The 23,290-nt window shown below is 46.4% G+C and overlaps 1 protein-coding gene across 1 annotated transcript in view; it reads left to right on the top strand.

The window, feature by feature from the left end:
- The first annotated feature begins 2,866 nt into the window (after positions 1-2,866).
- The window catches only part of FHL3 (four and a half LIM domains 3), a 69,530-nt gene continuing 49,106 nt past the window's right edge, over positions 2,867-23,290 (top strand). Inside the window, exon 1 of the mRNA XM_044287708.1 lies at positions 2,867-2,995. The gene's annotated coding sequence lies outside the window, so the exon portion shown is untranslated. The remainder of the gene's footprint in view (positions 2,996-23,290) is intronic.

The raw sequence follows: 23,290 nt of genomic DNA, 5'->3' as shown, positions 1-23,290 counted from the left end.
GTTTTGCCCAGATGTGCTCCCTGCACAGGAGTAATGCCCAGATGTGCCCCCTTCACAGGGGTAATGTCCAGATGTGCCCCCTTCACAGTAGTAATGCTCACATGTGCCCCCTTCAGAGTAATAATGCTCATGTGCCCCATTCACAGTAAAAATGCCCAGATGCGCCCCCTTTACAGTAAAAATGCCCATATGTGCCCCTTCACATAGAAAAATGCCCAGATATTTTCCCCTTCACAGTAGTAATGCTCACACATGCCCCCTCACAGTGTTTGCATTTCTTTCCGTTAGACGGAAAATGGTTGGGCACCACTGCAGTAGACTATGGACTGACCAGCAGTAGGGATTACACTAGACCGTGGTCTGACTGACAGTAGGGATTACACGAGACTGGCAGAAGGTGTGCCTGGGCTCCTATAACAGTTATACACCCCCTCTAGGCACTTTGAGACCTTATTTGCACACAATTCAGTTCTTTTTCTGCAGTTTATGAAGTATGAATAATACTAAAATACTTCATTGTGTCAGGCAGCACTAAGTAGCCTAAGGCTATTTTCACACTTGCGGCAGTGTGATCCGGCAAGCAGTTCCGTCGTCGGAACTGACTGCCGGATCCGCCGATCTAGATGTGACTGAAACATTTGTGAGACGCATCTGGATGCGGATCTGTCTCACAAATGCATTGCAAGAACGGATCCGTCTCTCCGCTTGTCATGCAGAAAGACGGATCCGTCTTGTATCTTTTTGAATGCCGGATCTGGCACTAATACATTTGTAACATCCCGGAGTTATGTTACCAAACACTTTTACCCCGCTACAACCTGTTAAGTGTGTTTGCATTGTCATCCTGTGTAATTTAACATTACATCCTCACAAATGTGCATTGAAAGCCTTGTAAATCATACTTTGCTGTAATTTTCACGTACACCAGCAGGTGGCAGCAATGTGTTTAGAGACAGTTTAGCATTTCTAGACTGGAATAGTACATTCCAGTTTTAGCTCCCCCTCTTTGAGGAGGTGTGGAATGTTCCCACTTCCTGCCTCATGGGGGAAAAAAGGAAGTTAGTGTACCAGCCACCCCTGCTTGGGGAAGGCTGTGTTAGTAAGAGCTCCCAGAAACAGGGATCCCAAGACAGGATCGAGCCTCGGCTGAGGCCAAGATCACTCTTCCCAGCCTGAGCCATCAGCCTCAGCTGGTTGACAAGAAAAGCAGCCATCTCCAGCCTCCAGGAAGAAGCATCCCCTGTGAGCCAAGCTGTGAGTACATATCCAGAGTCCAGGAGAAGCCAAATTCCTCCTCAGCTTGTCAGGCCCATACCAAGCAGAAGATAGACAGAGCAGAAGACAGATTCCTGACACATAGGGCCAGATTTATCATTAGCTCAGGTCAGAATAATGGAGTGAAAAGGTCCCAAAAAAGTCCCAAATGCTAAAACTGCGCACAAATTTGCGACTTTTTTCTGCTCTGCACTATGCTCGCCAGTTTTCTGAAAGTGGGCGTGTTTTCTTATGTAAATGAATCTCTAGACAGATTTACTATTGAGACTATTTAAAAAGTCGCAAAAAAGTCGCAATTTTACTCCAGTGAGGACCATGCTTATCTTATGAGACTTTTTAATAGAACATGCAACTTTTTCATAAAAACGTGCAACTTTTTCGTAAAGATGTGCGACTTTTGTAAAGCTGCTTACTGACGGATAAACTGCTACCGTCAAACCACATTTATTACAGTCTTAAAGGGCCGATCATAAATCTGACTTGGCTAAAACTGACTTTAGCCATATGTTAAAGTGGAGTGAGCTGTCAGAGTCATGATAAATCTGGCCCATAGTATAGAAGCAGAAGAGGCATTAACCCCTGCCATACATTGCCTATACCTGCTGGGACCTAAAGACTATTGCTGTACCTCATATGGATTTATGCTGCCTCCAGTAAAGACAAGTTGGATTATATCACCAGTCTGGATCTCATTCCTTACTACCAAAGTTCCTCAGTTACTCCTACTAGCAAAGCACTCATTTTATTGCATGTGAGCCAGGATCCAGGAGTCCAGCTGTACCCAGGTAGGAGACACCATTGACATTACACAGAGACACTATCCCCACTCTGGCATTCCTCACCTGGTACGTGAGTTATTACATCTTAAAGGGCCCTGCGACTGTACCCTGCGCACATTGCAATTGGCGTGACGAACAAACCATAGACTTATATACATCTATCCTGACCCACTGCCACCGTACCACGCCCCGGCTGACTGTACATTCCTATGGGGGAAAAAATCAGGCATTCCGGCAAGTCTTCAGTTTTTTTCACCGGTGATAAAACCGTAGCATCCTGTGGTTTTCTCTGTTGCCTGATCAGTCAAAATGACTGAACTGAAGACATCCTGATGCATCCTGAACGGATTACTCTCCATTCAGAATGCATGGGGATAAAACTGATCAGTTCTTTTCCAGTATTGAGCCCCTAGGATAGACCGGAAAAGAATAACACTAGTGTGAAAGTACCCTAAAACTGAACAAAACAAATGCAACTGCAGATACGAATCTGTGAAAAGTGAGGTTTGCCCACTTCAATGCCAGCGGTCTTTATGACCACTTTGGGCCAGGCTGACTTGGTATGATGCAGGGTATTGCCCGCTGTGTGTTGGCACCATGAGATGAGTTGCTCAAAGTCATTTAACACCACTGACTCATTCAGGTTATTAGAAAGTGGATGCCAATTGCTATGCCCACACTTCGCTGGATTCACTGCAATGTATTTTATCAGCTCCAGCCAGTCACTATTGTGCAATCAGCCAGGTACAGCGCCCAGCGCGCCGCCCCGCCCCACACACGGGGTGGGCGTGGCCTATGCTAACGAGCCGTACTTCAGGAATGAGGGCCAGTCCCGGGTGTTAGTCATTTCCTCTGTGAGGAGCTGCGTTTCCACGCGTGTCTCATAGGAGCGCAGTCACATCCAGGGAGGGCGACCTACCAGCCGCCTCAGAGCAGTGGAGGTAAGTGCTTACTACTAGGGAATGCTCCTGCGCTATAGCGGCAACATATGCAATCACCTGTGACTTCCCATTGACTGGCTTGGTGTCTGTGTAGTAAGTGAGATCTCTCCTTGTACTCTATGTATGTGCTATGAACATGGTAACAGGATGGGACAGTCCTATTGCACCCCCAGCAGTATCATGGACGGGATGTAGCAGAGCTGAGTGTGTAATGGTGTGGTGCCAAGTGAGAACTTATGGGAAACGCCTCTCTGACAGCTGAAGCTTGACTTGTTAAAGGGGGTTAGTAGACGTTATCTCCTATGTATAGGATAGAAGGTAACTGTTAGATGGGTGGGGGCTGACTGCTGGGACCACCATTGATTGAGGATGGGAGCCTGGTGGTTAAGGCTGTGCACTGCTGGGAATGCCGGAGAGCCCAGGACAGCGCTCAGCCACTCCATATATTAGGGGGTATGGGCCCTTCTGTCCTGATCAGACTATCAGTCCTCATATCTTGTGGTTAGGGGATAACCCAGGGGTGCACCTAGACTTTCTGCTGCCCGAGGCAAAAATTGAACCGGTGCCCGACCCTCCAGCCCTGTTGTTTAAGGCATACTGTGATAGAGTTGAATATAGATATATATTCCCACAGCCCTGCCACTTCCCCCGCTTGTCTCTAGGTCTTGCCACCTGAGGCAATCGCCTCATTGGTGGTGCACCCCCTGGGATGAACTCTTCTAACCGGGATACCCCCTTTAAAATGCTATAAAATAAATGAATACCGATTTCCCAGTGTCCCCCTCCCCCCACCACCACCACCAGATAGGTGATCACAGGATGCAGCATTTAGAAATGTCATTAATAGAGCCCAGGATCTGGAGATCAGAGGGAGACCCAGGAAGAAGTAGAAGACCGGCAGCGGACGTAGGCAGAGTATTTCTGCATTTAATTTCTGATAGATGGGGGTTCCGCCACCTATAGGGAGAATGAGGGTCTGGATTTGCAAGCCAAGATGCTGCTTTTAGGGGCTCTGCACTTTATAGACATCAGTAGATGGTGCTGGTAGTAGGGTTCTAGATGCATTTGTTACCCGGCTCATGGGATTTCTACATATCGGTGGAAAACTACCGTATATTATCCCACAGTTCCCTATAATAACTGCTTTGGACAATCTTAAAGGGTTCTGATCTCAGACATTTATGGCATATCCTGTGGAGTCTGATAGATGCAGGTCCCACTTCTGACACCTGTACCTGTCTTTAGAATGGGGCCTACTGACCACCTTACCTGGATGGTTGGGACTATGATGAAGGCCAAGCCGAGCAGGTTGTACTACACTGTTTCCGCAGTCAATAGACGTTACAGAAACAGTCACCCTCTTTCTTCATCTCTTAACTTCCAGAGACTGCATAGCTTTCTGTGCCACCTCTATGGGACTTTTGGAAAGGGCATAGCACAACCCGCTCGGTTGTTTCAATAGGCTGCCACATCCACTAGTGACAGGGTCCCACCACCTATGGCCTAAGTATCTGAAATCTGGAAGTGCAATGCTCCATGACCTGTAGACGTTGGCTGCGAGTCTCCTGGTAAAGCAACTACACCGCAATGTGCCAGATGCTGGAAAATTGACTTCTGAATGATGCTGTACATGTGGGATGCCCACAGGGGGCGCTCTCCACAACGGCGTGAACGCTACATCGCTGTGTATCCTGCCAAGACGCTCGCTAGAATGTTTCTTTTTTTTTTTTTTTTTTTTTTACAAGTAGAAACGGATCTAAGATGACTAAGTTCACTTTCTGAAAGGGCGCCCCATACCTATTCACATCCATGATCACCAGTGGGCGCTGCATGTCTGGTGGTATCTGGGGTTTAAACCAACAGTTTTTATCTGTTTTATGCAATTTATATATTAATTCATGTAAATGTTTACTAAAATTGTTTTATAATGTGCTCTCAATCTATTGACCTGGTGACCGCCAGCTGCTACCATGTGACATGATTGGTCACTGATCTAGTGGGGCCTTAGACGGTGTATATACGATGGGTGAACCACTATATAGATATGTCTGGTATTGTTTAGGTCTGCGGACATTTGGAGACATGTACAGATTAACGGATCTTTGTCTTCATGTTTCTTTTGTCTCCGTCTGTAATGTTGATCTCCAGAGCACAAGTGTATGAGTTGTGACTGCGCGTTCCTCCGGGAAGGCTGCCGAGACAGCATTTACAATCCAAACCATGTGTGAGCCTTCTGCCTTTCCATAGTTATATAGAATTTACTTTGTGTGAGAAATGAATGTGCTACATAGGATTATTTGATAAAAAAATATATATATATATTTCACCCATCTAGCAGCAACGTTTCAGCTCTCTCATTGGAGCCTTTGTCTAGCTGAGTGACATCTATAAATAGTGCAGGCAATTATCAAAATCCATAATTGAGTAATAAAGTGCAAATGCATCATTAAAAACCTAATTCATCTGTGACCATGATCATAGCAAAGTTAATTGTGAGCGTCATCAAGTAAAGTGCATAATGTGATAAAAACAGTAGTAATATTGATGTGAATACATAATTATATATGTATGTCAAATTGATTAAAAACATTCGGATCAGTCGTGGAGACATGGTGGAATCTGCTTGCGTCCGAAAGAGCGGTCTGCGCAAGCGCCGCTACGTGTGCTCTCACGAAACAATGGATGAAGATGTGGGAACCACAACAAAGATGGCTGCTGACTATCTTTCGTACAGGGCGCATGCTCATGCCCGTACAGGCCGGCAAGTTCCTCATACAAAGTTGCAAAGACACACTGAATGTATTCCAAGCTCCACAGTTTTAGCAGACAAAAGCTGATCCGCAAACGGAAGACTAACGGGCAACCACCAGTCTCCGTGCCGGAATGTCTGTACCAGGGGTGTGTGTAACGGAGTGTCAAACCGCAAGTACCTCCCTTCCCAGACCTATCAGCATATCTGCTCCATGTCACTTATTCCTGGGTTGTAAAGGGAGCATCCAAGTAGAACTTGGCGCAATCTCCCAACAACAATAAGGCTGGGGCATCAGGATGTCACAGTGATGTGACTCCGGATTCCTCCCAAACAAGGGAAGTCATGGATAGACTGAATCAGAGCAGTACATAGTATACTTATTTAACTTATGAACAGACCAACCCGTCACGAGTCCGTGTCACACAGGCCCCATGGGGGGCAGGGGAGGCCCAGAGTCAGAGACAAGGGTGTCCATGATCATGGTTCCCATAGAAGTGGTATCCCAACCGAACAATATTAACTGCATTCTACTGTAATAATGGATCGCCTGCATGGTCCCTCCAGTCCACCAAACGTGACCATTCCTAACAATAGAATTAATAGTTGGTGTCCTACAAAAAAGAGGAACACAATTAGCCATATAGCACATGTTGTTTTCCACACGAAAAAGCACAAGTAAAAAACATGCATAAATGATGGAGATGACTAAATGACCCTGAATTCTACATTTAGACCCTGTGACTTCAGAGTTTCTAGTGAATAATTTTTTTTTAATTAAGACAGTTTTTCTTTATAAAAACGTATCAGTCCCCAACACCCTTCGTCTGCCCCTCTATGCCATCCAGTGCCATGTCCCCTCCCTGTAGTTACTGCGCAGGGGTCGCTACCCCGCCGCTCCCCAGTAGTCACCGCACAGGGGTCACTGCACTGCTCCCCTGTAGTCACAGCAGTAGTACCACAGTGTTGGCATTCAGGCGCCTTGGAGAGCCTAGTGCTGCTGCCACCCAGCTTTCCCAGGCACAGATCTCTATGGGCAGCAGGCTTCCTACCTGTGTCTATGGCGGAGGGGATCCTGGCCAACGCCTCCTGGTGCTCCCCGGCCTCCAGCAGCTCGGCGATATCCTGGTGCTGCCAGCTCTTCCCGGGCACGTACTTGTCAGCCAGTTGCCTGAGCTGCACATAGGTCAGGAGCCCTATGTCCCCCTGGCACAGCCGGCAGCTTTTCCTGGGCTATCCCTGCAGACAGGGCCAGTAGTACGTGACCGGGTCCGGCAGAAAGCCGCCGCCACAGCCCGTGTACCGCAGCACACACTGCGCTTCCTCCCCTTCCCTGACCTGAGCCCTGTTACTGCCACAATAGACGCTCCAGGGAGGCCACGGAGCAGTGAGTGAGAGGCTTCACTTCACTCCCATTCCGTGGTCACGTGATTTTAAATGAATCCTCGATGCAGGGAAATTGCATCGAGGATTTTTTTGACTCTATTACATCGAGTAATCGTTGCAGCCCTAATGTGTATTGTGTGGTTTGGAGCAGAATAAGGTTGCAGCATGACTTGCACGTTAATCGCAACCCCAGAAATCTCAAGAAATCTAATACCTGGATTTTGTTTCTGATTCTGGAGTTGTGGCAATCGTCTGGCTAGGTCTTCAGTATCTGATCAGTTGGAATCCAACATCCGGGACCATCGCCGATCAGCTGTTTTGAGAAGACAAGGGCGCTCACAGTAGCACTGCAGCCTTCCCTAGGCCATGTGATGTTACGTTCATTGATCACATGGCCTCGGTACAGCTCAGCCCCATTAAAGTGAATAGGACTGAGCAGTGATACCAAGCACAGTCACTATACTATGTACGGCACTGTGTGAGCAGAGAGAAGGTCACGCCGCTTGCAGAATCGCCAGTGCCTTCTCAAACAGCTGATCGGACCCCCACCGATCAGATACTGATGACCTATCCAAAAGTCTCGGACAACCCTTTTTTTAAGCGCACGGCCAGCCTTTCATTATACAAGGCGCAAGGTCAAGTTAAATAAAATCCCTTGATATCCACATTATATTAGCTCATTGTGTGCTACTATTTAAAATCAATTGCTGTGGATGTGAGTAATGAGGCAGCACAAATTTGTATGAATAGCGCACACTTTGAGTGGACTTGGATAGGTTTTTTGTAAAAACGCCAGTTCCAGATAGTGGCTGTGCGTGTATAGGGAAATATGAAATGAAGAACACGCAAACATTTTTATTTTATTTTTTTGCCGCTAAAAACACATGCGGTATAGAAATAAAACGTAAGCTTCCTATTGTGTTTTTTCTGGTGGTAGAAAGCACCAGATACAATTGTGTGGGTGTCACACGACATAGCATATAATGACATGCAACATACTGCGTCGTGACAGTCAGATCCAGACCTCATGGATCTTGTCACAAGTCAACGTACCACATGCGACTCGCCTGCGACTTGGTTGTGTTTTTACAGCCAAATCACAGCTCCAAAATGGTCGTGCAACAGCAAGTTGCAGACAAACTTTTTTGGCGCAGATCTTTTGTGTGGCCTAAAAGTGTGCATCGCCATACCTTAATTCATTTTGCAAGAGATGTTCCTAGCGGTAGCATGTATCAGACCCCCTTATCTGTTCCGTTGTTTTCCATGATATGGGAAAAATAAGAAGAAAGCAAGGAAGTGGATTACAGCTGACTAGAGAATTGCATAGAGGAAGCCTCATGACATTCATTATTTGCATTGTCCCATTTCCTTGTCAATCAGGTCTAATGTTTTTGCAGTGATGTCCTGTGCTTTTCTCAGCTGTTCCATACATGGCTTGTGTTACTATCTAGCCCTCTCAGTGACATGTTCTACCAAGGTTCACAACACACCAGGCGTGACCTCCATACTATGCAGGTCATCGTTTAATTGTGATTGTCCATATGGGTAGGTTTCTATGAACGTTACTCAAGAAGATCCATCAGCTCTGTTTCACTAAATGCTTACATTCTCCATGAATGCCCGTACACACTTTGTGGCATAGGCAGACTATCTAAAGCAGGGGTGCACAACTGGGGGCCACATGCGGCCCTCAACACCATTCTATGCGGGCCCCAACCGTCTGGTAGCAGACATGTATGTCAATGTCTTGTGGCTGCTCACATGAATCTTTCATGTATTGTCCTATTAGATGGGAGTACTAGAAGTGTGACTAGACATTTATAATATATACTGTATGGTCAATATGCCATAAATATAGTATTTCACTTGGTAACACCACTTTTAAAGTTTGTTTTTGGCCCTTGGAATTGGTTCAGGTTGACAATGTGGGCCGCCCCCCCCACAACCAGAAAAGGTTGTGCACCCCTGATCTAAAGTGGATGGGATCCCCATATCATTTCATAATAGTTGTCAGTTTATTCATTTTCAGGAGTAATAAGACGGTGCAATGCAGAGCACTAAAAAGTTGCTCCAGAATTATTTTATATATACTGAACAAAAATATAAACGCAACACTTTCGGTTTTGCTCCCATTTTGCATGAGCTGAACTCAAAGATCTGAAACATTTTCTACATACACAAAAGACCCATTACTCTCAAATGTTGTTCACAAATCTGTCTAAGGCCTCATGCATACGACCGCTGTTGGGTTCCGTTGTTCCGTGATCTTTTTTTGTTTCCGTGTGTCCTTTTATTTTTGGAGGATCACCAGACCTGAAGGAAAGTAAAAAAAGTCTAAGTCAAGTTTGCCATGCAAATGATAGGGAATAAAACTGACGCGGATGACAATCTTGTGTGCCTCCGTGTTTTTTCAAGGTCCAATTGACTTGAATGGGTCTGCAAACCATTTTCCGTGAAAAAAATAGGACAGGTTATATTTTTTTTGACTGACTGGAACCATAGATCACGGATGCGGATGACAAACGGTGCATTAGCTGAGTTTTCAACGGACCCACTGAAAGTCAATGGGTCCGCAGAAAGTCACGAAAACGGACACGGAATGAAACAACTGTTGTGTGCATGAGGCCTAAATCTAGTGTTCGTAAGCACTTTGAGATAGTCCATCCCACCTCACAGGTGTGGCATATTAAGGTGCTGATTAGACAGCATGAATATTGCACAGGTGTGCCTTAGACTGCCCACAATAAAAGGACACTCTGAAATTTGCATAGTTCTGCCTTACTGGGGGAGGGGGCAGGGGGGGCAGTGTCTGGTGTGGCCATTGGCCACCATTTGCCTCACGCAGTGCAACACATCTCCGTCGCATAGAGTTGATCAGGTTGCTGATTGTGGCCTGTGGAATGTTGGTCCACTCCAATAGCTTGTGCGAAGTTGCAGAATATTGGCAGGAACTGGAACACACTGTCGTATAGGCCAATCCAGAGCATCCCAAACAGGCTCAATGGGGCTGAGCTGCTCCTAGGCCATGTGACCAATGAACATATTGTCATTGAGCGCCAGTGCCTTCTCAAACAGCTGATTGACTAGGGTCTTGGGTGTGTTCTGGCAAGCCAGCAAGGAGTAAAGACGTGCATGATGCTTTTGGTGTGTAAGTCAGACAAGCTGTCAGAAAAACAACTTTTCTAAGAACTAATCTCTGAGATAAAGAAGGTTGAGGACCATTTAAAGATTGTTTGGACAAAGCCAGTAAAGGTAACGCATGCATAATAGCTTTAGACATTACTGCATGTGGTTTGGGTCATATGCTGCTTGCCTAACATCAACGACCACTCAGCCACCTCCAAGCAGGAGACCCCAAAGGAAGAAGGTTTGCGCCCCTTTAATCACTGCATGTGCTGCCTGAGGAGTGCTGAAGCAGGGATTATCCACCGGGTGGACTCCAACCACCCTTATTGCCACCACCACTCCCATCCTTCTCTCCACCACATGTCTCCTTAGGGCTAGCACTCTGTACTAGGTGTTAATACCACATAAGCTCCTTCTGGAAAATGGGCTTACTGCATGATGTAATTGTGCAAGTCATATAGAAAAGTTTGTATCCAGCCAATTTTTATTTTTGGCCCACTTTTAACACCTAGATTTTTTGGGGTAAACTGTGCTAAAATTTTAGGCAATTGTCAGTTGAGGAGTTCTCTTTAAGGCTAAAACTTTACAGTCAAGACTTCTGTAACTATTCTTAGTCCAAACTATAGCACGCTGGTACTAAATATGCGGTTTTCTACTCATCTTGAGCTATCCAATAAGGGCGTTCCCCTCGTGGCAGACACTTTGCAGGACGCTCCACTAAAAAGGTTTAGGTTATTCCACTATGTCCCGGAATGCTTGTGTACTGGATAAGGACAATTCTGCGCACTAATTTTCCATACATGTCCTGGCACTTAGACAGTTACTCTCAGGCACTGGTGCTGATGAGGTCCATAAGCTTGATTCAGATAATTCAACCGTTTGCATCCATTCTGAACGGATCCATTTGTATTATCTTTAACATAGCCAAGATGGATCCATCTTGAACACCATTGAAAGTCAATGGAGGACGGATCCGTTCGGCTCAGTTTCATCAGATTGACATCAAAACGCTGCAAGCAGCGTTTTGGGGTTCGTCTCCAAAGCGGAACGGAGACTAAACTGATGCATTCTGAGCGGATCCTTTTCCATCCAAAATGCATTAGAATCCAAACTGATCCGTTTTGGACAGTTTGCGAGAGCCCTGAACGTATCTCGCAAACGGAAAGTAGACTAACTCCACACCCTGTCTAGACACACCCAAGCTATATATAATGTGGTGCCAGCATCACCTAGGGGCGAATGGGTGTAATGAGATTGCCAGCATGATAATGGGAAATGCCATACAATGCAAATACATAGGCAGATATTTAAAGGGAACCTGTCACCGGGATTTTGGGCATAGAGCTGAGGACATGGGTTGCTAGATGGCCGCTAGCACATCTGCAATACCCAGTCCCCATAGCTCTGTGTGCTTTTATTGTGTAAAAAAAACTATTTGATACATATGCAAATTAACCTGAGATGAGTCCTGTCCCTGACTCATCTCACGTACAGGACTCATCTCAGGTTAATTTGCATATGTATCAAATAGTTTTTTTTTTTACACAATGAAAGCACACAGAGCTATGGGGACTGGGTATTGTGGATGTGCTAGCGGCCATCTAGCAACCCATGTCCTCAGCTCTATACCCAAAATCCCGGTGACAGGTTCCCTTTAAAGTGTCCCATTTACACACTGATGTGGGACGCTGCACTCGGACAGATTCATTGTTGCTGGGCAGCAACATGCTCTTCACACAGCACGATCTGCTGCCTAGAAATGAATGCTGAATTAACTCGATGACCCAAGGGTGATCTGTGGCATCTTTACAAGGGCAGATTATCGGGAAAAATTGCTCGTAGTAAGATTGCGTTGCAACTTTTTCCCCCTGCTCATGCCAGGTCTAAAAAAAAAAAAAAAAAGTGGGTGGGGAATGAGATGGGTCGCCAGGCCCATCTCACTCATCATTTTCTAGACCTATTTTAGGCATAGAAAATGGTCTAAATGGAATCCAGCAAGTATGCTGACTTACATTTAGACTGGCGCTGGATGTGCTGAAGTTATGTAGGGGGTTGGTGCCTCTTCGTAACTTTGGCAGATCCACTGCAAGATATAGGGGTTAAGACGCCGGTCAGCTGATTGGGTGTCGGACCCCCACTAATCGGATACCGATGACATCTCCAGAGGACAGGTCATCAGTATAAAAGTCCTGGAAAAGCCATTTAAGTCTTTAGCAGTAAAGCAACAGGTCACTCCACTGGTCTGTTTTTTAGGATCTGTCACCTCTCCTGACATGCCCGTTTTAGTAAATACTTTCATTCTACACTGAACAAAAATATAAACGCAACTCTTTCGATTTTGCATGAGCTGAACTCAAAGATCTGAAACATTTTCTACATACATGACCCCCAGTATGCTTATTACAGGGAGGGAGACACTATTGAAGCTAAATCTTACTGTGCATCTATACATTTAATCTTTAGTGTTTTGTACCATTGCAGTCAGCATAAGAGGATATGCCTCATTTATGACGAGGCTCACACCTTTGCATAAATTAAGCCAGGAAATTGCTGTACATGATACATCTGGTGAGGCTGATTGCCTCGCCCACACCAGGGGACTAGGGCAGTGGTGAAACTCCATTTGCACACTAAATTCAGTGGAGTTTAAAATGTCACAAACCCCGGGTCTGGCATATGGGGGATGATAAATGTTCCCCCTTTATATCACATTCTAGTGTGATAAACGCATACTTTGGACATGACCACACATGATGTAGATTCCTTTGCATGTACTTTGGTGAACCCATGTTTCAGCGAGTCGAGAATTTTGTCACAACCTCAAGAATCTACAGTTTACATCTGAAGTGTCATAATTCCTCGTAAAATGGATCTAATTTGTAGACGTATAGTTCAGTGGTGTACTGTTACTTGTACAGGATTAACCTGTCCTTGAGTAAATGGCAATCTGTTTCCAGGTAAGTAGGTAAAGTGCAGAACTGTGATCCCTGTCAAGAGGCAGACTTACATTGAAACATTACCCTTCAAGATGTCTCAGGTCTGAATCTTTCAATGCATACACAAGGTTTGTGATGGAAGTGGACCTGTAGATACGTCCTACAGATGGGACCTATACACACACCTCATTAGTTTTATACTACTAAGAATATTTTCAGGGAATACCCCCATGCCTGAAATACTGTATCTTCTGCCACGGAAAATCCACTGTCGTCGTTTCTGCAGCAAGCCCATAGATTTCTGCAAACCCTATTCAAATAAATGGGAGAGGCATAGACCTTTCTGCAACAAATCTGCCACTTGGTTTTACATAAAAGCGTCTAATAAACGGTATCAATAAAAATGTGGTTTTCCTTTTTATTAATGATTTAAATACCTATTGTATAAAGTGACAGGCAACAGGACGCCTACAATAGGTGATAAATGAGAACATGACATTGACTTGCTTAGTAATTGGCATTGAGAACGCCTGAAGGTTGTTTCGTACCTGGGAGGCGAGGAGAGGATTAACTCCTGAAGGGGGTCAGACTTTGATAATACTTCCCAGAAGTGTTGAGAAAGCGGATGACATGTACAAGTTTGTCTAGAAACTTGCTCTAGTGCTGTCATATGTGTGGAGATACTGTTATGGAAATGTACCTTGACTATGTAAATACAGTACTGTCCTACTCATCACAGCTTCTTGGGGTATGTTTACCTGCATCAGATATCGGCACAGATTCTCTGGATAATTACGGGATTTTACTAAGTATGACGTAAAGTCATGATTTTATTAAAGACACGGAGGCGAGTATTGCTTTAACCTTTCTTTACTTCTACCATAGCAGCAAAGAGAAAAAAGAAGGTATACAGAATGGAAACCATAGTAACAGGCCCCTCCCCCTTATCCCAGTATATCCCTCCTTGTCTGCCTGGGCTCTTCCTCTTTCTTTGCGTCTCAACTATCGCTGTTCAACCGGAGTAACAGATGCCGAAACAACTGGGTAACGAAAAAACCTCTTGAACTCGTCGGCGTGGACCGCAACAACCGGACATCCGACAGGACCGGAACTGAAGAACTCCAAAACATGAAGCCGTTAGCCTCTCAACCTAGGAAAAAGGATATAAAGAGAGAAAAATCTTCTAAGAGCGTATTCCAGTGTATTAGAGCAAAACACATAGGATCCATTTGTTGGAAACACTAACAGCTCTAAAATCCTGATCATAGGGTACATTAACATTATACTTACTTCAAGCCCCAAGGGTGGGTCCAGGGAGGGCAATACTCGCCTCCGTGTCTTTAATAAAATCATGACTTTACGTCATACTTAGTAAAATCCCGTAATTTTATAACAAGACACAGAGGCTCCTATTGCTTGTTTAAAGCTGAGCCACTAAAGAATCAAAAGCATGCGAAACCGGTCTAAAATAAAACTCGCGGAAAGTGGAGGATCTGGACCAATCCGCCAATCTCATAACATCTTCCAAGCGAGCCCCAGAGATTGTCATGGAAGTAGCAGCCGCACTGCGAACCGAATGTGCCGTGAAGATAGACGTATCAATCCCGGAAAGGGAGAGAACCCACTTAACCCAGCGAGATAAAGTAACACTGGCAACCGGGGCAAACGGGCTGCGAAACGAGATGAACAAGTGGGGAAGAGAACGAGACCGCAAAGGACGGGTTCTGTCCTCATATTCACGCAAGCACGCCACCGGACACAGTTGCGGTGACGCCGGAAAACGGGGGTAAGAGACCGACCGGATACTGGTTTTCGTGCGACGGGAAATGTTAAAGTGGACCCCTTCCGGGGTAAAGGATCTAGCGTTCCAATCTAAAGCACGCACATCCGAAACTCTCTTACAGGAGATTAGACAGAATAAAGTGACCAATTTGGCCGATAACTGACGTAATGACAAAAGATCATTTGAGGGCCAACTGACCAAAAACGTTAAGACCTCAGAGACATCCCAGGTTGACTAAAATCGTGGCCGAGGTGGTCGGGCCAAACGTGAACCCTTGAGCAAACGACAGACCAGGGGATGTTGACCCGCTGGACGTCCCTCGAACCCGTTATGCCTGGAGGAAATTGCTGACCTAAAGACATTGATGGTGCGGTAAGCCTTTCCTGCCTCAAAGAGTGAGGACAAGAAGGCCAAGATGGAATTTACAGGAGCCGCAACGGGATCCAAAGTCCGGTCGACGCACCAGCGAGACCAAGCACCCCAGGCGGCTCGATAAGCCCGTCTCGTCCCGGGCACCCAAGCGCAGTCCAATAGGAACCTAGTTGTTCCTGAAAGTCCAGCGCCTCCTCCTGGACTCCCGAGATCTTGCAAGCCAGGAGGCGTAGCGATCCGTTCTGCAGAAGTGGATGAAACTCTCCTGCAGGCCCCCTGAGCAGAGACAACTGAGCGGGGAGGAGAAGCAGAAGATCCACCAGAAGTTCCAGGATTTGAGGGAACCAGGACTGGGCCCTCCAGAATGGAACGATCAGAACCAGGCTCGCCAACTGCTGACGAACCTGAATGAGCACCCGTGGGATGAGCGCAAAGGGAGGGAATGCGTACATCAGCGCGCCTCCCCAATGCTGAAGCAGAGCGTCCACTGCCTCCGCCAAGGGATCCGGCCTCCAGCTGAAGAACCTGGGCAGTTGTGTATTCAAACGGGAAGCGAACAGGTCGACTGCAAAGGGACCCCATAGAGAAGAAATAGCGGAAAAAAACGTCTCGTCTAACTTCCAATTGCTGGAGTCCGATGTGTAGCGTGAACTCCAGTCCGCTAGAGTATTGTGAAGGCCTGGAAGGTATTCGGCCACCACCGAAATGTTCCTGTCGAGACAAAACTCCCAAAAATCCTTCGCTAAATGGGTCAGAACCACAGACCGTGTGCCACCCATACAATTGACATACCTGACCGCTGAGATGTTGTCCATGCGGAGTCTGATGGCTGAACTGACCACACCATTGGCAAAACTGCGAATGGCAAACGACCCTGCTAGAAGTTCCAGGGCGTTGATGTGAAGCTGGGATTCTTCCTGAGACCATGGACCGCCTGTGGAAACTCCACTGCAATGTGCCCCCCATCCGTGCAGGCTCGCATCGGATTCTATGACCAGATCCGGTTGGGGACCCACGATCGCTCTGCCATTCCACACTGACAGGTTGTGGATCCACCATCTCATTTCGTCCTTTGTCTCTGCATCCAATGTGACCAAATCCGCGTAGGAGGCCCCCGACCGAAGGTGAGCAATTTTTAGGCGCTGCAACGCCCGATAATGGAGGGGAGCTGGAAAGATGGCCTGAATCGAGGAGGCCAGAAGTCCGATTATCCTTGCTAAGTGTCGCAACGACATCTGAGGAAGACGTAGGGCGTGCTTCAGTTCCTTGCGGATGGACTTGATCTTTGACAGTGGGAGACTGAGGGATAACTCTTCCGAGTCCACCTGGAACCCCAGGAATTCCATGGATCTGGACGGAATTAAACAGGATTTCTCCTGGTTGATAATGAACCCCAGGTTGGAAACGAGCGACACCGTCAAGTGGAGGTGCCTCAACAGTAGTCTGCGAGTGGGCCATGATCAAGATATCGTCCAGGTAGACGATTAGACGGACACCTCTGCTGCGAAGCCACGCCACCACAGGGCGCATGATCTTGGTAAAGCACCAGGGGGCGGAGGACAGGCCAAACGGCAGGCAGGTGAAGCGCCAAGTCCGACCGTTCCATAGGAACCGCAGCAGGTCTCTGGAAGAAGGTGACACTGGGACTGTGAGGTAAGCGTCTTTGAGATCTATCTTGGCCAACCAATCGCCTGGAAGGAGTAGATCCCTCAAAAGATGGATGCCCTCCATCTTGAAATGTCGGTATTTCACAAAAGCATTCAGTGCTTTCAGATTGATCACCGGGCGCATCTGACCCCCTTTCTTTTGCACCAGAAATATACTGCTGATTACTCCTCCTTGAGTCTCTGGTGCGCGTTCGATCGCGCCTTTTTGCAGAAGGTCCGACAGTTCCTTCTGAAATAGGGATCGTGCTGAACTGGACGGTGGTATCACCGGGGGGGGCAGGGATGGAACTTGGATCGGCAATCAGATCTATCACGAACCCCTGTACAGCAGAAAGGACCCATTGGTCTGAGGTTATGCCTGACCACACATGAGAAAAGTATCGGAGTCTGCCCCCGACTAAATGGTCTATAAAAGGGGGAGGACGAAGCATACAACTTACCAAATGGTCGACGGGAGCCTGGATTTCCCCTGAAACCTCGTGACCTGAAGGGAGCGCCTCGGGACGGAAAAAAGGACGGCTGGTGTCTCTGATCCTGGAGGGATGCTCTATAATTGAAGGAGCCTCTGCCGGAACCTCTGGCATGAAAATTGGAACGGCCGGACAGTCGGCCCCTAGAACTGCCGGCCCTGTTGGAAAAACGCCCCTGAAAGACTCGACGCATCGATGTCTGGGCCTTGTCAAGAGCTGTAAAGGCTCCAACATATTTTCCTAATTCTTTAATAAAGGAGTCGCCAAATAGCAACCCCTGGGTGTCTTTGCCCGCTTCAGTCAAGGCCAAGTTAGAGAGCTTTGGCTCGATCTTAATCAGGATCGCTTTTCGCCTTTCAATGGCGAGCGAGGTATTGGTGTTACCAGCCACGCATATGGCCCGCTGGGCCCAACCTCTTAACTCTACAGGGTCTACCTGGCTACCTGTCGCAATAGCGGACTCTGCCAAATCAAATATTTTTGCTAAGGACCTGTAATGTCCAGTAGCTTGTCTTGGACTGTCTTCAAGGCTGCGTCTAGGCCTTTACGGGGGTTAAAACCCGTCTTCGCCAAAAACTGGACCATCTTCGGATCCACTGATGGCGTCTCGCACACTTTGTGTGGGACCAAAGGACGAGGGCACTCCGCTCGCAACTTATTCCGCGATTCTTTACTAAGCGAATTGCGCATGCGAGCCTCCATATATTGTGCCACATGAGTGGCGGGCATCCATTCCGCAGAGCGGGGATGGTGCAGCTCCTCGGGGTTAAACAACGGCTCCCCAGATGGATCCAATAAGAGATCCTCTGCTGACCCCTGTTGTAACAACGGGACTTCCGGGCCCACATTAAGAGCCGGATCTACGGAGATATCCGCCAAATCATCCTCCACCTCATCATTCAAATCATAAACATTCTCATGAGTCTCCTCCTCCGACTCCCTATCAGAGTCTGACCTTGGCTCAGGTAGAGACCTGGCAGTCTTCCATGCCCGCGTTTTGTCTGCCTGGCGGGTACAAGCTCTTTTACGCGAACCGAGCGCGTTATCTTGCGATGGGGATGGCCCATCAATCTGAGGTGCTCTGGAGGTAATAGGAGATGGTCCAGGAGGTGGAACCAAACCCTGGGCGGTAGTAGTAGGATGCGCCAAAAGGGCCTGCGATATAGACTGGGTCAATGCGGATGACATTGAGCCCATGGCGGTCATAATGGCATTAGATATAGACCGTTGTAATGCCACCTCATGGTCGTCCGGGTGCATTACCTCGGACCTTCCTATCCTGAACCGGGGAACCCTGATCTACCTGGGGGGTTCGCTAGGGGCCACAGAGGCAACGGAACTCTTTCTCAGGGACATAGTATAGGACAAAGATGGCAGGAGTTAGTCACCCCAGCCGGAGCAGCAGGAAATAGCACTAGGAAAAAAAAGAGAGAGAAAAGGGAATCATGAAATAACCATAGATAATGTGGATAGAAGAAGAGGGAATAAAACACCCACTTACAAGGGTCAGAGGAGTAGAGGCAAGCCGAAATGGATGAGCTGTGCTGAGCGGTGCTGAGCTGCGCTGTCCGGTGTGCGCTGAGCGGAGGAACTCGCAGAGACAGCGAGATCTCGCCGTCAGCAGCAGCCGGGCAAGAGGAGAGCGCCCGAAATCTCGATCTCGCGAGACTTCGGGCGGGAAGGAGAGGAGGAAGAAGGGTAAAAGCGCGCGCAATGGCGGCGCAGCCCGAGGTGACCGGGGACCAAGGTAACAGATCAGAACGTCAGGGGGGGGGGGGGGGGCGCGGAAGGGGCGCAAGGACCGCAACAAAAGGCAGTATAGCCGTGACGGAACGGCCGCACTAATACCTGCGGGAAAAACGGGTCATAGACAAATCCTAAATAAAATACATGTATTAATAGATGACAGAAAGAATCACTGACAAGCAATTAAGCCCCCAAAATGAAAGGGGCGAATCAAACACCTGAACCAAGGACATATAATATAATATACCAGACTCTGGGCAAAGCCACAGAGCTGGAGAGTACTTATCTGCCTGGTAGCAGCAAAGAAAGAGGAAGAGCCCAGGCAGACAAGGAGGGATATACTGGGATAAGGGGGAGGGGCCTGTTACTATGGTTTCCATTCTGTATACCTTCTTTTTTCTCTTTGCTGCTATGGTAGAAGTAAAGAAAGGTTAAAGCAATAGGAGCCTCCGTGTCTTGTTATAAAATTGCTCGTTAAAGGGGTTTTCATATTGATGGTAGGTATGAGATTTTCGGGGGGTCTGACCCCTAGCTGTTTGGGTAAGCACTGGCACTCGTCGTAGCTCTGATGAGCACCACAGCCTCCACACGGCTTACCAAGCATGTTGCCATCCATTTGATAGTGCCCATGCTTGGTATTGCAGCTCAGCCCCGTTGACTTGACTGGGAATGATCTGCACTTAGGCCATGTGACCAACATGGCATAACTGGCCTAGAAATAACCATAATCGCTCATGGAGTGCCGCAATGTCTTCATACAGTTGATTGGCTGGGGAACCAGGAGTCGGACTCCTGCCCATCTGATGCTGATGACTAGTATTGAGCACGCGTCGCTCAACACGACTGATCCTGAGAATAGGCAATCTGCATCTAAATCTCTGACAACCCATTTAAAACCGCATCCAATGCATAGGAATGAGATTTCCGACACCCTGTTCACATGCATCAGAAATATTTTGTGCGTATTTCCAGCTGTGTGGTGGCATTTTATTTACTTTGGAAGGAAGTATCAAAGATTAGCTGGAAATGTCAGGATCCAACTTTAAAGATTCTATTATATTTGACATAAAATTATAGGTTAATGTCCTGCAGTCTTTCAGTACATTGTGTTCTTTTATGTCAAGTTAAGACTTTTACATAAGAGATTTTACAGTCCACTTTAGTATTAACTAATGGTCTCTGAATTCACTCCAGCCCTCTATGTTCATATCCCTAAGACAGCTGATTTGGCAGAGGGCACTGTGGACCCCTGTAGAGCCAAATCATGTGCGTGGTCTTTCAAACCAACAACTATTTTTAAGCAGTAATGGGGGGGGGGGGGTACATTCCTGTTTCAACTTTACAGATACATTTGTAGTGCCCTGGAGCAGGGAGTGCATTGACATTTGCCTATTTCCCCCTATGCAAAGTTAAAACGTCTTACTTTTTCACCTTAAAAGGTTAACTTGCACTGCATTTTATATATATGTTGTGAAACTTGTGATAAATATCCTGTTCATTATCACTGTATATACATGGCTCTGTGGAAAGGGTTAATGAATACTGAGAGACTGTTAGGGCTTTGCTTGAGAAGCTGGTAATTTTCCACAGCTGCCATAGGGTTTAAAGACCATGTTTTGGATTGAAAACCCCAGACTTGTTTACTACCAAAAAGCAGACAGCCTGACCTTTTTTTAAATGTCTGGTTTTAGCTCTGTTATGTCTGGAAACTTTTTTTTGTCTGGAAAACCTGCTGTGTCATTGCGATTATCATTGAAGCTCTAATGTAAGTCTATACTAGACAGGAGCTGAAACAATGTATCTGTTTGTGCTGAGTTTCTCTACCCCACCCCTCCACTAGGTTCTAGTCTAGCAGAAACTCTAGTGTGGAGAGCAGTCAGAGCCCCTAGTGTGCTGCAGTTGGGGACCAGTGCTTGGAAGAGGAGACTGACAGACTAAGTGACCAGAAGAAGATGCTGAGACGGGGATACGCTGCCACAGACCCTGGATCACCAGCCTTGAACCAGGGTGCCAGCTTTCTGAAGAGCTCAGGCCTTTCCTCAGTGTTGGGCGTGAATACTCGAATCAGGATTTTCGCCACTTAGAGAATTCACTAATATTTAGAATATAGTGCTATATATTAATATTCTAGATTAATTTTTTTTTTTTATCTGTAACCTCCTTTCTTGCCTGTGGGCCAATGAGAAGGCTGCAATGTCTTTGTCTGAGCTTAGCAACATCCCAAGCAACCAATAGGAAAGTTGCCTATCCCTTACTATATAATAACCTCCCCTACAGCCGTTTTCTGTAGTTCTGAGAGACAGCAGTGTCATTTCTGTAATCACATTAGATAGTGTGTGTGTGTGTGTGTGTGTGTGTGTGTAAATGTAGTAAAATAGCAGCTGATTTATTCACCCATGATATGGCAAGTCTTGCGACGTTTCAGCTCACAAGAGCCTTCCTCAAGCATAGTAACAGTGAAAATCAGAACATATAAAGGCATTTACAAAGTGTCCAACCCACAAAGGTGTGGTCACAATCAATTACAATTACATACATCTGGTTGAGATCAATAAAGTGCAAATACATAAAGTGACAAGTGCTGAATAATGTACAACTCTAGGGATGCCTTACCCTCAGCGAGAGCCAAAATGTGTACAATACTTTGTATAGGTAGATTCACAATTAAATAAGTGACTTATTGAATGTGGATCACAGAAATACGGCCTTCAGTGGCGATGGGGCCCACATATATTCGTTGCGAGTCTTCAACTCATCAATGCGCATGTTCGGATGGAATTGGAGGAAGGGAAAAGGAGCAAGTGGTCACGTGATGTGGACGACTACAAACGAGGTGATATATACACCTGGCAAACTGACCAGCCATCAATGAGCTCCAATCGTGATAATAGGAGAAAGAAAAAGTATACTCCATTGCCCACAGATGAAGACAAAGCTTTTTTAGGGGTGGATCCAGAGATAAAGAAAGGAAAAGAACAAGAACCAGGAGGGGAGGTCGCCGGTATAGAAGACAAGGGAAAACAGCGACAGAACAGAACCAGACTGCAATCAACCAAAGCGCCATCTCAGAGAAAGACAATAGTCTTTAATTTATCCTCAGTTGAATTGACTGAAGCCCAACTGAGTGTCCTGTCCAAGGGTCTCACCTTTTGCCCAAGTACAAAGGTAAATTGGTTTGACTTAGAGATGGATTTAACTGATTTTTTTTCGTTCCCTTAGACTTAAAATATTCTTTAAGGGACGCAATGTAAATTTACAAACATGCTCTAGCGAATTTTCACTTAGGGGATTAAACCTGTTTAATAAAAGCGCCTTTTTTCCTAATATAGACGAACCTGCGATAGAGGCCTATATTTCGGCAGTTCAACGAGATGTCAGTATGCTAAAATCCCTACATGGGGATACAGCTAGAGTAAGCAACCCTAATCTGACCACTGCTGAAATAGAGGCCCTATCCCAACTCAAGAACAACCCCCAGTTAACTATTAAACCGGCCGATAAGGGCGGTGGGGTAGTTGTCCTTGATACACAAAAGTATATTAAGGAAATCGAACGTCAACTGAATGATATAAATGTGTATGGTGTATTGCAAGGTGACCCGAAATTTCAACAGGAGCCTATCCGATGCGGTGGCCGGGGGTATTATAGATGAGGGATTAAGGGAGTATCTGACGATTACTACTCCCGATATATATATATATATATTTATATATTACCCAAGGTCCATAAGAGCTTGGTGGACCCCCCGGCCGCCCCATCGTATCTGGCTCTGATTCAGTCTTCAGTAAGATATCCATTTTTCTAGACAGAATACTCAGAGAATTCTCAATGGCTGGAAAGTCTTACATAAAAGATACAGGCTTTTTTTTTTTTTTTTTTTAGAACTGAGGGCTGTGGACATCAGTGACATGCAGACTGTGACTCTCGTATCCTTTGATGTTGTGTCTTTATACACATCAATAGGGCATGAGAAGGGCATTAGTGCGGTCAACAAATATCTGGATGACTCGCCCGTAACACAGAATGTGAAATGTTTTATAAATACTCTACTGAGACTAAT

Source organism: Bufo gargarizans, chromosome 3 (genome assembly GCF_014858855.1).
Source record: "Bufo gargarizans isolate SCDJY-AF-19 chromosome 3, ASM1485885v1, whole genome shotgun sequence".
Taxonomy (NCBI): domain Eukaryota; kingdom Metazoa; phylum Chordata; class Amphibia; order Anura; family Bufonidae; genus Bufo; species Bufo gargarizans.
This window is presented reverse-complemented; position numbering and strand designations above follow the sequence as displayed.